Source organism: Amblyraja radiata, unplaced genomic scaffold, assembly GCF_010909765.2.
Source record: "Amblyraja radiata isolate CabotCenter1 unplaced genomic scaffold, sAmbRad1.1.pri scaffold_740_ctg1, whole genome shotgun sequence".
NCBI classification, from domain to species: domain Eukaryota; kingdom Metazoa; phylum Chordata; class Chondrichthyes; order Rajiformes; family Rajidae; genus Amblyraja; species Amblyraja radiata.
In genome coordinates this window covers 47,502-61,428 of record NW_022630752.1, presented here as the reverse complement: position 1 = coordinate 61,428, position 13,927 = coordinate 47,502, and the positions used below count along the sequence as shown (strand labels likewise).

The window sequence follows — 13,927 nt, the reverse complement described above, 5'->3', positions numbered from 1 at the left end:
ACCAGTCCTAAAAAACTGGACGAAGTGTTTCAAACTATTCGGCACAAGAGGGCAGAGTCTGGAATGAGCACCACACTAAACCAGTCAGCAGTACCTCTACGTGTCCACCAGGGGCGTCTACCTCATGGTACTGGTGAAAGCTCGGGGCCTGCATGCCAAACCTGTAGCATTTTAGGCCACGGCCCAGAGCAGGCCCCAGGGGAAAATGTGCCACCCCCCAACAAACATCGTCCCTACAAGAACAAGGAACCAGAAACCGAAGAAAACAACAATGAAGACAGATAAGTATGGTTCCTACCATCACATAAAGGTTAAGGGTTGTACTAACAAGGGGTGGATGAATCACGCCTGGTTAGGAAGCTAATCACTCTTGGTAGTTATATACCAAAAATAAATACAAGGGGAATAGAATTAATATCTTGCCACCAATTCAGCAAGCACCCCAAGTAGTCTACCCTCCCACGATGGTGAATGTCGCACCATCGTTGATAAACCACTTGAGTATTTCACAGGTATACCCATTCATGGAATTTGTAACTACTACCATGGATCTCAAGATACTTTATGGTAGACATCGACCTTGAAGAGCACACTATTTCAGTACCTTCTCATATAAGTTTGGATATACCGCAATTACCTGGATGGAGTAACCATGATGAGCGTTGCGGCATTTAGTCAAAGTTATCCAGAATCAACTAGCCCAGACACTTAGAAACATTCCGTCATGCATGTCTATATTATTAACGACCAAACTATCCTTGGATACAGCTTTAGCTGCATCGCTTCTCGGCCTTTTGGCTAAATACAAGTGTAGTATCTGTTCTATCAGTTTAATAATCTGATACGTCCCGTATCTAGGGACCATATAATTAAATTGAATTTGGAACAGGGAGATGGAATAGGGCTTGCTCCGTCCACTCCACGCATCGACCCAGTATTGCAGTGCCTCTGGGAACGGTGCACAAAATATATATCCAGATATTTACGTTGACCATCCACAACGTTGTTATCTGGTATTCATTAAGACTATCAGTCATGGTGCATTAACCACCAATCAACTACGTGGCAAAGTAATTGGGATATAGCAGCATTACCAGCTACTGAACTTTGTACCTTTCCTATGAGCTGAGATACTAGTGTTCAAACTATCTCCATACCTGTAATATGGGGGCAAATGGATTAATCTGTAGTGTTATCATGGAATTTATCGGCAGGAAGGATTATGGTTGTACACTTCCACCTGTTTTGAGTAACATCTTATGTGTCCTGATGTGTTACTGAGCTTGTAATACTTAATGCCAATATGAATTGACTTAAACATGTTATATATTAACTTACTTAATTCTAGTGAAGCATTTGCTCAGTAATCCACCAATTTGCATGTTCGTTTATAAGATAACAACATCAGTGGTGGCATATACCAAACCACTTGGGCGGAGAACATCGATATTAGGGACAATTTATTAACAATTGGAAACCGTATGTCGTCAAACATGTTTGACCATCAGTAACTCACCTATCAGGTGAGCTAAATACTGTAAACATACATTTAAACCAAAAATATTTGCTGAAATCACTAAGCAATATGGACACCAGATATCGATTCCTTATATCCAATTAAATCACCACGTACTAACTTACGTCACATGAAACCAATCTCAAGGCAGCGGCAATGGAGACATTCCCGCGTATTGAGGGGTGGGGGGAACCTAATCTCTATGTTTTCCTTTCCTTCTACCTCTTCAATAGGTACTACGGCTTCATCAGTCGGGTACTACGCAAATTACAGTGGACCAAGTCCACAAGCATGGTTCCCAGTGATCCTCGACATGGTCATTAAAAGAATTGCAGAATTGGGAAGACCATTGCTGTGCTTGGATCAGGAGCACTATCAACCTGATGACAGCATTCCGTCGCATATCATAGGGAACATACCTGAGGAGCATCAAGAAATTGTACACTGTTTCCAAAACAGGAATTACACATTCAACTATAACAAAAAACTGTACTGGAGCTCCTGGCAGGTCTTCACCACAATGAAGGACATGTTCTGTTAGCCTACTCAACTTGGGTACCGCTCACTGGTGATCAGATACAGGAGAGGTATATCAATCCATTCCCCAGAAATAGGTACACCCAAATTGGGATGTCAGTGAAATCCTGACATACCTTAGGGGATGATCACCAGCCAGGTCACTCACCCTGGAACAGCCTACCCTGAAGATGGACATGCTGGTGGCCCTACATCAACACAAAGAGCCAGCTCTCCCATCTACTACGATGGGACAACATGGTTATAACACCAGATAGTGTCACATGCCCATTCAAGGGTTGGCCAAACAGAACAGACCAGGAACATCAGGTCCAGTCATGAAATTGCGGGCATACCCACCTGAACCACGTTTTATGTGTCATGACCCACTTAGAGGTCGACACAATAAGGAATACCGAGGGAGATGAAAAAGCCTTATGGGTCAGCCCCAGGAAACCTCATGGTCGGGTGACGAGCTAAACTATCTCTAGTGGCTCAAGCAGGTACTGGGAGTTGCTGGAGTAAATACTAACGTGTATAAAATCTTATTCGACCAGAACAGCTTCCACGTCAGTAACTAAGAGGATGGACGAGCCTATGGACCACATCCTGGCTACTGCAGGGTGGTCTAGGGAGTATACGTTCCAAACTTTTATAACAAACCACTGACAGAACCTGTATCGTTTGCAGAAAAAGAATCTGCAAAAAATATATAATTTAAGCCCGGGGGAGCAATTGGTCTTGTTGTTGTTAATAACACCATTATTGTTTTTACAAACAGATCCATGGTTGATTACGATAACATACTTCCTCCCTCGAATGACTTCGGCAGCGAGTGAAGTATGAACTTTTACACGGTTTGAAATCACAGAGCTTTGAAGTCTCACGTAGTCACTCACGTGACTCCGAAGTAAAATAGTAAGGTTAAACGAGAACTTACCAGTTTGAAGTTTGATCTGTATTTTATGAGGAGTTACGATGAGGGATTACGTGCCCTCCGCTCCCACCCTCATTATATGGATCAAACTAATAAATTGATGTCTCCCTTATCTTTACTATGTTTACTTCAAATAACTGTGTATATCTGTGATTCCACACCGCTGCTTGGAAGTATGCCGCGCCTGCGCACTGAGCGGGTTCTTCACGTAATCCCTCATCGTAACTCCTCATAAAATACAGATCAAACTTCAAACTGGTAAGTTCTCGTTTAATCTTACTATTAGTATACAAACTTTAAAGCACACGGCATTGGGGGTTAAGTATTGATGTGGATAGAGAAATGGCTGGCAAACAGGAAAGCAAAGAGTAGGAGTAAACGGTCCTTTTCATCAATGGCGGGCAGTGACTAGTGGGGTACCGCAATGCTCAGTGCTGGGACCCAGCTATTTACAATATATATTAATGATCTGGATGAGGGGAATTGAAGGCAATATCTCCAAGTTTGCGGATGACACTAAGCTGGGGGCAGTGTTAGCCGTGAGGAGGATGCTAGGAGACTGCAAGGTGACTTGGATAGGCTGGGTCAGTGGGCAAATGTTTGGCAGATGCAGTATAATGTGGATAAATGTGAGGTTATTCATTTTGGTGGCAAAAACAGGAAAGCAGACTATTATCTAAATGGTGGCCCGATTAGGAAAAGGGGAGATGCAGCGAGACCTGGGTGTCATGGTACACCAGTCATTGAAAGTAGGCATGCAGGTGCAGCAGGCAGTGAAGGAAGCGAATGGTATGTTAGCTTTCATAGCAAAAGGATTTGAGTATAGGAGCAGGGAGGTGCTACTGCAGTTGTACAGGGTCTTGGTGAGACCACACCTGGAGTATTGCGTACAGTTTTGGTCTCCAAATCTGAGGAAGGACATTATTGCCATAGAGGGAGTGCAGAGAAGGTTCACCTAGACTGATTCCTGGGATGTCAGGACTGTCTTATGAAGAAAGACTGGATAGACTTGGTTTATACTCTCTAGAATTTAGGAGATTGAGAGGAAATCTTATAGAAACTTACAAAATTCTTAAGGGGTTGGACAGGCTAGATGCAGGAAGATTGTTCCCAATGTTGGGGAAGTCCAGGACAAGGAGTCACAGCTTAAGGATAAGGGGGAAATCCTTTAAAACCGAGATGAGAAAAACTTTTTTCACACAGAGAGTGGTGAATCTCTGGAACTCTCTGCCACAGAGGGTAGTTGAGGCCAGTTCATTGGCTATATTTAAGAGGGAGTTAAATGTGGCCCTTGTGGCTAAGGGGATCAGAGGGTATGGAGAGAAGGCAGGTACAGGTTACTGAGCTGATCAGCCATGATCATATTGAATGGCGGTGCAGGCTCGAAGGGTCGAATGGCCTACTCCTGCACCTAATTTCTATGTTTCTATGTAAGGATGGCTTTGCACTGGAGATGATGCAGAGGAGATTCATTAGAATATTGCTCAGAAATGAATATTTCAATTATCAGCAGAGACTGGACTGATTTAACTCGTCTTCCTTGAAAAAGAGGGCTCATTTATCAGACAATTCCTGCATCCGCCCACCTGTGACTGTGATGTCCCTGTAGATGTCAACTCTCTGTGCTCAACCCCTTCCCTATTCCTGCTTCCGTATGAACATCATTTCTTGCATCAGCTCTACGCCCACTGTCAGGGCATCATATATATGTAACAGAAGGCACACAAACCTTTTTGTTTCTTTGATGTAGAGGCCACTGAATTACCTCCCCAGTCGCCACCTTCAGCCATGATGTCGACAGGAGTTCACAAACTCTGTAGCTCTGGAATAAACAATATTAACAAAACAATCAGGTGACAATTGAATGTGAAAGAAAACATTGCCTTGTGAACCAACAAACAGCATTACAGTGCAGCGGAGATGTTGAAAACACCCCTTCCAAATAATAGACAATGTGTGCAGGAGTAGGCCATTCGGCCAGCACCGCCATTCCGCCAGCACCGCCATTCAATGTGATCATGTCTGATCATCCACAATCAGTACCCCGTTCCTGCCTTCTCCCCATATCCCCTGACTCCGTTAACTCTAAGAGCCCTATCTAGCTCTCTCTTGAAAGCATCTAGAGAACCGGCCTCCACTGTCCTCTGAGGCAGAGACAGCCACAGATTCACAACTCTGTGTGATAACAAGATAACAAATTAATAAACAAGAAAAGCAGGTGTAGACCACCTAGCTCTTCATGTCTGCCCTGTCATCCATAAGACTTTGTCTGATCTATATAAGGCAGCAATTCATCATCTGTGCCAGATCCCTGAAACATAGAAAATAGGTGCAGGAGTAGGCCATTCTGCCCTTCGAGCCTGCACCATCATTCAATATGATTATGGCTGATCATCCAACTCAGTATCCTGTACCTGCCTTCTCTCCATACCCCCTGACCCCTTTACCCACAAGGGCCACATCTAACTCCCTCTTAAATATAGCCAATGAACTGGCCTTCTGTGGCAGAGAATTCCACAGATTCACCACTCTCTGTGTGAAAAATGTTTTTCTCATCTCGGTCCTAAAAGACTTCCCCCTTATCCTTAAACTGTGACCCCTTGTTCTGGACTTCCCCAACAGCGGGAATAATCTTCTTGCATCTAGCCTGTCCAACCCCTTAAGAATTTTGTACGTTTCTATAAGATCCCCCCTCAATCTTCAAAATTCTAGCGAGTACAAGCCGAGTCTATCCAGTCTTTCTTCATATGAAAGTTCTGCCAACTCAGGAATCAGTCTGGTGAACCTTCTCTGTACTCTGTATGGCAAGAATGTCTTTCCTCAGACTCTCTGCAGAGCCTTCTTGTCGTGGACAGAGCAGTTCCCAAACCAAATCGTGATGTTTCCGGACAATATGCTTTCCTCAGCCGCTGAGTAGAAGCACTGGAGGATCCTCAGAGACACTCTGAATTTCCTCAATTGCCTGAGGTGGTAAAAGCCCTGCCTTGCCTTTCTCACCAGTGCTGCAGCGTGTGAATTCCATGTCAGATCCTCTGAGATGTGGACTGCCAGGTATTTAAAGCAGCTCACCCTATCCACAGTATCCCCATTTATCTTCAATGGTGTGTACGTCCTCAGATGATGTGCCCTCCTAAAGTCCACGATCAGCTCCGTAGTTTTTTTGATATTCAAGAGGCGGCTGTTGTCCTGACACCAGAGTGCCAGATCAGCATCCTCCTCCCTAGGCCTTCTCATCTATATCGGAGATCAGGCCCACCACCACAGTGTCATCAGCAAACTTGATTATAGAGTTGGAGCTGAACCTAGCCACACAGTCATGTGTGTACAGGGAGTACAGTAAGGGGCTGAGGACGCAACCCTGGGGCGACCCTGTGCTCAGGGTGAGGGACTTCAATGTATTCCATCCCATCTTGACTACCTGGGGCCTGGCAGTGAGAAAGTCCAGGGCCCAGGCACACAGGGGGGTGTTGAGCCCCAATTCCAGCAGCTTCTCGGCCAGTCTAGAGGGGACTATCCCGTTGAAGGCTGAACTGAAGTCTATGAACAGCATCCTCACATAGCCCCTCTTCTGGCTGTCAAGGTGAGAGAGAGCGGTGTGCAGAACCTGGGAGACCGCATCGTCCGTGGATCTGTTCGGACGGTATGCGAATTGTAGCGGGTTCATGTTGCGAGTGAGGAAGCCCAGATGTGTTTCTTGACCAGCCTCACAAAGCATTTCATGACTACCGAGGTTAGGGCCACTGGACGGTAGTCATTCAGACAAGCTGACGGTGTTGTCGTTAGTCGGCAGACCTGGGGTGATGTTGACCATCTCGAAACGAGCGCAGGAGTTCAGGTCAACAGCTAGAGAGGTGCCGGCCGTTCCGGTTGAGGGGGGGCTGCTCCAGTAGTTGGTTACAGTCCGTAGCCCCTCCCACAGGCGCCTGGTGTCCTGCTGCTCCATCTGTGACTCCATCTGGTCTCTGCACCTCCTTTTTGCGTCCTTCACCCCCCTTCGCAGTCGGTACACGTCCATATTTCCGGATTCCAGGCCCAAGTTGTAGGAAGCAGTGCGAGCATACAAGGCAACACGAACGGACCTGTCCACCCAGGGTTTTTGATTCGGAAAGGTGCTAACCTTTACCGTGGGGACAATGTATTTGTTTATCTTACCGGTGTGTGTGATCTGGCCAAGTACAAATTACTACCATTTGTTACCAGTGTAATAATGTCAATGTGTATTCACTTTATTGATTAAAATAGTGCATGCAGAAAACAATGGAAGTGTAATGGTTGATGGTCCATTATCAGAACTTGGACTGTAATCAAATGCTGCTCAAACTGCTGAGTGTTTCCAGCATGTTTCTCTTTTTCATTCAGATCTTCTGGAATAACAATATTTAAAAAAATTCCATACCAAAAAAACGGTTACGAAAGTCACACGTCATCCTACAGTGGTCAATAGATTTGTGCAAATTTCATATTTCCACTCACATACCCAATAGTCCCAACTCATTTGAATAATGAAATAACTGACATGTACAAAACACATTCTGTGTTGCAAATCCGAAATCCTCAAAAGTATCCTTTCCTTTCACTATCATTCTGCTGCAACTTCTCCTGGGATCACTGTCCCTCGGCCTCTTCAAAATAAATGTTCACGCATGTGGTACATCCGTCAAAGAGAATGCTTACAAGTCCTTGGTCAGGCTCAAATTGGAGCATTGTGGAGCCGTATTTGTATCAACAACAACACGATCACCCAGGAGAAAGTATAACGCCGAGCAGCCCGCCTTGTATGTAACGAACAAAAGCGTAAATCAAGCATTAATAATACGCTGACTTCACTCGGATGGGATACCCTGGAGCTCCGCAGAATCAGGCTAAGACTTATTGCAATTTACAAGGAGATTCACAAATTCACGCCATCAAATCTCCAGTCATCCCAGAGCACCAACTGCCATTAAACAAGACAAAATAATGGTCCCTACCTCATCAACTCGTTATAATTTCAATAAACTTTGCTACCAATATTCCCTTTACCCAAGGACGATAAGGGAATGGAATGTTACCACCCAACACACGTGCTGCTCCCGACGTTGTCATTTAAAAAGGCGATTGAGCACCAGGATCTCCTCAACTTTGGGAAAAAGGCCCACTTCAAAATGTAATCACTACTCTACTCACTCTGACCTGCGCCCGATAACCACTGATGAGCTGTTTGCACAGTAATCAACTAGAACCAGAACCACTTATCTGTGACCACAGGGCAAAAAAAATGTGCAACTCTCCTTACAGAAGGCCCAGAAAGGCCTTTACTCTGGCAATTGAGGAAGTTTTATCAGCAAAAATATCTGAAACCGGAAATAACAAGCTGACGGTTTCATTATGAAATAGTTCCCTGAACATTGAGCCATTTAGTAAGTGTAAAACAAACTGGGACATTTGCTTTGACTCCAGCAAACTGCTCAGCTCATTCAATACATCAAGTGTTGGTTGCAACTTTATACAAGTGTGTGTGTGATGGATGTGCAGCATGAATCTACAGCAACACATCCAATGACAAAACGCAGCAGCTGTTGCTAAACATGACTTTTCTGCTTCAAACTGTCACTGGGACACATTTACACAACAATAAATTCAATGTGCTGCTGACAGACAAGAGAAAATCACATTCAATGGGGGAATTTAACCCAAGTCTCTCCTCAAGATTACAGCCGTCCACTGGGGAGCGGCGGATAAAATACTCATGGATGGATGGATGGATGGATGGATGTCAATCTGCTGTCCTTGCTCCCTGGCCCTGAGTCTCCCAGCCCGCCCGGACAGCGGGGCCCCGCTCCCCCGGCCTGCACAGTGGAGTCCCTCGCCTCTTCCAGCTCCCCCAGCCCGTGGACACCCTCTCTTCTCTTCTCTCCTCTCCCCCGCCGCGGCCACAACCCGTCGCCGCTGCAACAGGTCGGTCGGCAGGAAGGAAGGAAGCGCCGCACATCCGGTGACTTGCCAGACTGTGCACATGCGCACTGCGTCATCATGGCAGGAAGGAAATTAAACAAACCCGCAGATGCTGCAGGTCTGAAATCAAACTCACAGATGCTGCAGGTTTGAAATCAAACCGGAAAACACAACCTCAAGTTCCCATTTAGGTTGCACACCACCTCGACTTTAAAATATCGATGAGTCCAAATGGTGAACTCTCTCCCCCAACAGATCCTGTCACATGTCATGGGTGGAATTGGCTGCTCACAACTGCTGCTCAAATAAAACAAATGCTGTTCTGACACGTAAATACAACTCAAACATTTACCACACATTTCTAATTCCAAGTAAGGTTACAATTGGCAAAGTCACGGGCTGTTAGGTGGCTAATTGGAATAAGTTTGGAAATTATTAACTGTATTTGGAACTTTGATAAATCATTGGAAAGGCTAAATTTCACAAGAGCATCAATTGAGGTGTATAGAGTAATGAGATGAGGGATGAAATGAGGAGGACCAGGTTAGCACGGTGATACAGTAATTAGCTGAAAGATTGTAGACCTGGTGAAAGGTTTCTCCCACCACAGAATCAGTACAGATCTGGAACTCAGCTAAAATTACCTTTGAAAAAACTTATACACTAAAATGTGTGCTTGAAGACTGGTTACCAGAAGGTGGGATCTGACCGATGAACTTTTGCACAACCGGCAAAGACATTGTGGGTCGAATAGTTGGCTTCCTCTATCCTCAATGTATTGAAACCGCAAATGACCAACGGTAGCTGGGGGATGGAGGTACCACTGGTAGACAGAGTGATGAAGACAAGAACCCCAAGCACATTTACACTGGGTGGAGCTGGGCAGCCATTGTTCCACTGTTCCTCAGAGTCAGAAACAAGCCACCGCAGAAACACACCGACCACCGAGTCACAGATTCTGACCCTGGATCTGGACTCTTCACTCAGGGGAAAAAACAGGAGTCAAGAGTATTAAATTCTCACATGTACAATGGAACAATTAAATACTTACATGCAGCATAACATAACATAACACCGGGCATACATCCAATCTATGGACATTTCATTCAGGTCACCCCTCATTCCACTAAACACTAAAGAACAGAGGCTGAGCATCGGTCTCGCTACATACGGCAACACCCAGTCTGATGAAACTTGTTGCAATATTATTCCTTATTTATGTAAATAAATGTTATCTAATACTCTTGGTGCTGCTGCAGCAAGGCACCATGTTAATTGTATAATAGTACAAAAAACATTCACAGAATACAGCATTGCTGCTTCATTGTCTGCTGGCGAGGATGGCCTCACATTCCCCACAGTCACCCCATCTGGCACCATGCTGTCACCCACACCCTGTCCCCACCCTGCCGAGCCCTCTCGACACCCTCCACACATCATCCTACCCTCCTGAACCCGCTCCTCACACTCCACACCCCATCCTTCCCTTCCTGAGCCCTCTCTTCGCCCTCCACATCCCATCCTCACCCTCCTGAACCCTCTCTTCACCCTCCACACCCAATCCGCACCCTACTGAACGCTCTCTACGTCCACCACATACCACCCCCTCTCCCAAACCCTCTGTGTACCATCCACATCCCTTCCGAACCCTCTCCCAAACCCTCTCTCAAACCCTCTCTGCACCCTACAAACCCCACCCCCATCCTGATGAACCCTCTCTGCACCCTCCGCGCCCCATCAAATAGTGAAAGGCCTGGACAGTTGATGTGGAGAGAATGCTTCCACCAATGGGAGAGTCTAGGACCAGTGGGCACAGAATTAAAGGATGTACCTTTAGAATGGAGATGAGGAATTTCTTGAGCTGGAGGGTGGTGAATCCGTGGGATTCATTGCCGCAGACGGCTGCCATTAGTTTTTTTTCAGGCGGAGATTGACAGCTTCTTCATTCGTACGGGTGTCAGGGCTATGGGGAGGCAGGAGAATGGGGTTGAGAGGGAGAGATAGATCAGCCATGATTGAGCCTAAGAAAAAAATCAACGTCTATATCTCTCGTTTCCATTATCCGTAACCAGACTGAAGACACGTCACCCATTCCTTCTCTCCAGAGATACTGCCTGTCCCGCTGAGTTACTCCAGCTTTTTGTGTCTAACCATGATTGAATGGCGGAGTAGACTGGATGGGCCGACTGGCCTAATTCTGCTGCTCCAAGTATGACCATCTCCCCTCTCTGCCCGGTGATGCATAAACTGGGGGGGTCACTGGGCAGTTGCGGCTGCAGGAACCCCTTCACTGATGAGCGGGGACACGGTTGACAAACGGCGCCACTCTCACCAGGGATTCACAGTGGCGCAGCGGCAAAGTTGCTGCCTTACAGCAAAATGCAGCGATGGAGCCCCGGGTTCGATCCCGACTATGGGCGCTGTCTGTGCGGAGTTTGCACGTTCTCCCGTGACCTGCATGGGTTTTCTCCGAGGTCTCCTCTTTCCTCCCACATTCCAAAGACGTACAGGTTTGCAGGTTAATTGGCTTGGTGAATGTAAAAATTGTCCCTAGTGGGTGTAGGTTAGTGACCTATTTCCTTCACTCCATAGATGCTGCTGCACCCGCTGAGTTTCTCCAGCATGTTTGTGTACCTACGTTAGTGACAACCAGTGAACAGAAAGAGCTCCAATTGGAATCCAGTGTTGAGTGGTACACCTCAGGGCACAGTACTTGACCCACATCTATTTTTGCTTTACATAAATGACATCCATGAAAAAGTCGCAAGTACGACCAGACTATTCGCTGATGATTGTTTGCTGTACCGTCCAATTAACTCAGCTGATGATGAAGATGCTCTCCAAAAGGATCTCGATACTATGGTTGAGTGGTCACAACAATGGGACATGCAGTTCAAACCTTCCAAATGTGAAACCATGCGTGTCACCAGAAAGAGGAATCCAGGCGAAACAACTTACAATATACTTGGTGCCACCCTTGAAGAATCCAAACAAACCAAGTATCTTGGCATCAAATTGCAGAATGATCTGCGTTGGAATGGTCAGACTCATCATGCAACGGTGAAAGCAACAGGTGTCCTAAACTTTCTGAGGCGCAACTTTCATCATTGTTCAACTTCTGTCAAGGAGTAGCTATACTTCACCCTCGTTAGACCTCATTTGGACCACGTTGCAGCATGGGACCCATACGCAAATAAAAACATTCTCTGGGGTAGAATCCTCTCCAAGACAGACAGACGTCAAGCTCACCGTTTGACCTGTTTTTACAAAATGTTAAATGGTCAGCTCGACATAGATTACAAGACCTACACCAAACCCAAACCAATTAGGAGCAGACGAGGGCATTCGATCCAATTTGTGATCCCAGCTACAAAGACAGATGTGTACAGCAATTCGTTCTTCCCCCGCACAATTAAAGCATGGAATAATCTCCACCCTACTATAGATACCCAACCAGATGCAACTACATTTAAAGTAGCTCTTTCTTCCCAATAACCCTTTCTGGCTGAATCCCTCCTTTCACCACCTCCAGTTTAAATTCCAGTTGGAATATTTTGGACCAAGTAACCAAGAACCAAGATGGTGATTATAGTCATAGATACAGAGCAACGGAGACGCACTGCGCCTGCGCGTGGGATGCACCCGCTTGTCCGGGGGGCGGGACCTGTGGGAGACCCGCCCACTAGACGGGTTCGCCAGCACCATTGGCTGAGACCAGTGAAGGACTCCGGCGGCAGCCAATGGGAATTGAGGGGCGGGCGCGACTTGCGCTGACGGTTGGAGGGTCAGGTGACCGGTGGCGGCGCGCGCGCGGCCGTTAAACCGTCACCGCGCGACAAAGCCGGGCCGCACCTGCGTGACGCGCACGCGCAAAGGGCGCACCTCCGGGCGGTGACGTGACGTGACAGGAGGAGGAGAGCGATGACGAAGCTGCCCGGTGATTGACAACGGATGGGGGCGGGGCCCATACGAGCGGCACCGCCCTGAATCTCCAGCGCCCTGAATCCGCTCAGCTCAGCCGGTGCCCGCGTCACCCAGTGTGGCAGGTTCAATCCCCACCCCCGACCCCTCCCCTCTCACCCAGTGCAGCAGGTTCAATCCCCACCCCCGACCACTCCCCTCTCACCCAGTGCGGCAGGTTCAATCCCCAGCCCTCTCGTCCAGTGCAGCAGGTTCAATCCCCAGCCCCGACCCCACCCACCTCACCCAGTGCGGCAGGTTCAACGGAGACAAGGAAACACTTTTTCTCACAGAGAGGGGTGAGTCAGTGGAATTCTCTGCCTCAGAGGGCGGTGGAGGCTGGTTCTCTGGATGCTTTCAAGAGAGAGCTAGATAGGGCTCTTAAAGATAGCGGAGTCAGGGGATATGGGGAGAAGGCAGGAACGGGGTACTGATTGGGGATGATCAGCTATGATCACATTGAATGGCGGTGCTGGCTCGAAGGGCCGAATGGCCTACTCCTGCACATATATTGTCTATAGTCTATTGTCTATTACAGTTCATCGTGAACTTCTAAGCACTCCGTAACCTCATCCTTTATCGTGGACTATACAATCTGACCAACCACCAGTCAGACAAATCGGCCTATAGGGGGGTTGCACGTAAGGTCACTGGGTCATAGGGCTTGACGCACGGAGCCGCTCAATCCATCTGGAGGACATCCGTAACTTCTGGTATATGTTATTAATGTAAGAAACGCGTACTTTCCTACCTGTTAAAAAACGCCAAAATGTTGAATTTTTGTGCTGTAAAAAATTGTGAAAGTCGGGGTAAGTGTGAGAGAATTCCAAAAGTGAAGCGAAATGAAGGTAAAGAGAAGTGAGAGCTGAAGGGACAACACCAGCTAAAGTGCTTGGTGAACATTGGCTGTGCAGATATCGGAATTGAAAATATTGGGAATTATCGCGTTTGCTCACTGCATTTCATCAACAGTAAGGCATTATTTGTGTTTTTTCTTGATTCCTTTGGTATCTAAAAAGTCTCAGAAGTGATAAATCTGGCTCTAAATTTTTCTTCAGATGCGT

At 46.7% G+C, this 13,927-nt stretch overlaps 1 non-coding gene across 1 annotated transcript; it reads left to right on the top strand.

The window, feature by feature from the left end:
* Positions 1-778: 778 nt before the first annotated feature.
* On the top strand, positions 779-968 carry LOC116970319. The gene has a single exon (XR_004411103.1). It is a non-coding gene; the product is annotated as a U2 spliceosomal RNA (small nuclear RNA).
* The last annotated feature ends 12,959 nt before the right edge of the window (positions 969-13,927 follow it).